The following is a 2500-nucleotide window of genomic DNA, read 5'->3' on the forward strand; positions in this document are numbered from 1 at the left end:
TCCGTCCCTCGGAAGATGACGCTGCTTCCGACGACGATACCGCCCTCTATGAGACGGCCGGCCGACTATGATGTCGATGTCGCCTACAGCGCCCGCTTGACGACCCAGAGTAAAACGCCTGCTGCACCCCCTCTTCACCGCAGGTGACGCAAATCGAGTCAAAAGTGGTGGACCGACGGTCACTCCAGCCGCACCTGTGAATGCGCCACCCCCACCGCCCGACTCGCAACTCGAGCGGATGTACGGCGGACTTTTCCCGCAATCGTACATTGCAGTCCACCCCTATATCTTCCACTTCATGAAGAGTTATCTCCCAAAAGCCAAAGTCCCGCTGTCCCAATACATGCTCTGGACGGCGGGCCGCGAGACGTGACGCTCGGTGGCAAAGAGTGCGCCGCTGAGGATATAGAGGGTCCGTCCCCCCGCACAGTGGTGACGGTGTGCGGGTAGTGTTTCCGACACCTCTTCCTGCGGTGGCAACTCTGGGGCAGAGTCGATACTCGCCCACTGGTGGAAGGTAAGCATTCTGCTTTACATCAGTACATAACTAATATTTCAGTCGTCTGACGTCCCTCCTTAGTAAATGATGCAGGACCACATACATAGATGATACATACTGTAAACTGGGGAGGACAGTGTGAACCGCACTCGACCCAGTCACCCTATCTCACAGTCCACTCTGTGTGTAACAAAGCGAAAGCACCAAAGCACTATCGTTCAACAACATCCATTTTATCCTCGCTGCCACAGGACACTATCCAAACAACGACAAGAGGAACGTCACGTCCACTAATAAGACAGAATGTCTCACATCACCCGCAAACAACGCAGCTCAAATCAGCCAGCAACACCCACAGTGGTCCACCCAGTATCAACACAGGACGCAACGCCACGCCACAACACAAAAGGTACAAGTAATAAAATACCCTTTGGCCACACCCCTTATAAAGGCATCGAACCAACCCACCACCTGACACCAGCCAAACGTACATCCTGATTTGACACATCTCTGGCAACCTAACCCACGTTGGCCCTTAACCTAACCCACGTTGGCCCTTAACCTAACCCACGTTGGCCCTTAACCTAACCCACGTTGGCCCTTAACCTAACCCACGTTGGCCCTTAACCTAACCCACGTTGGCCCTTAACCTAACCCACGTTGGCCCTTAACCTAACCCACGTTGGCCCTTAACCTAACCCACGTTGGCCCTTAACCTAACCCACGTTGGCCCCTAACCTTACCCACGTTGGCCCCTAACCTAACCCACGTTGGCCCTTAACCTAACCCACGTTGGCCCTTAACCTAACCCACGTTGGCCCTTAACCTAACCCACGTTGGCCCTTAACCTAACCCACGTTGGCCCTTAACCTAACCCACGTTGGCCCTTAACCTAACCCACGTTGGCCCTTAACCTAACCCACGTTGGCCCTTAACCTAACCCACGTTGGCCCTTAACCTAACCCACGTTGGCCCCTAACCTAACCCACGTTGGCCCCTAACCTAACCCACGTTGGCCCCTAACCTAACCCACGTTGGCCCCTAACCTAACCCACGTTGGCCCCTAACCTAACCCACGTTGGCCCCTAACCTAACCCACGTTGGCCCCTAACCTAACCCACGTTGGCCCCTAACCTAACCCACGTTGGCCCCTAACCTAACCCACGCTGCACCTTAACCTAAGTTACGCTGCACCTTAACCTAAGTTACGCTGCACCTTAACCTAAGTTACGCTGCACCTTAACCTAAGTTACGCTGCACCTTAACCTAAGTTACGCTGCACCTTAACCTAAGTTACGCTGCACCTTAACCTAAGTTACGCTGCACCTTAACCTAACTTACGCTGCACCTTAACCTAAGTTACACTGCACCTTAACCTAAGTTACACTGCACCTTAACCTAAGTTACACTGCACCTTAACCTAAGTTACACTGCACCTTAACCTAAGTTACACTGCACCTTAACCTAAGTTACACTGCACCTTAACCTAAGTTACACTGCACCTTAACCTAAGTTACACTGCACCTTAACCTAAGTTACACTGCACCTTAACCTAAGTTACACTGCACCTTAACCTAAGTTACACTGCACCTTAACCTAAGTTACACTGCACCTTAACCTAAGTTACACTGCACCTTAACCTAAGTTACACTGCACCTTAACCTAAGTTACACTGCACCTTAACCTAAGTTACACTGCACCTTAACCTAAGTTACACTGCACCTTAACCTAAGTTACACTGCACCTTAACCTAACTTACACTGCACCTTAACCTAAGTTACACTGCACCTTAACCTAAGTTACACTGCACCTTAACCTAACTTACACTGCACCTTAACCTAACTTACACTGCACCTTAACCTAACTTACACTGCACCTTAACTGTCACATGTAACGTCACAGGAATGTAGCTTTGCCTAACAGCAACCCTCTGAACATAGTTCACTGCTTGGATCCTCTGGTGTCATGTGTATTTCTTGATGCCATGGTGCGTACCCTCAC

The sequence above is a fragment of the Schistocerca gregaria genome, unplaced genomic scaffold (genome assembly GCF_023897955.1).
Source record: "Schistocerca gregaria isolate iqSchGreg1 unplaced genomic scaffold, iqSchGreg1.2 ptg000409l, whole genome shotgun sequence".
NCBI lineage: Eukaryota > Metazoa > Arthropoda > Insecta > Orthoptera > Acrididae > Schistocerca > Schistocerca gregaria.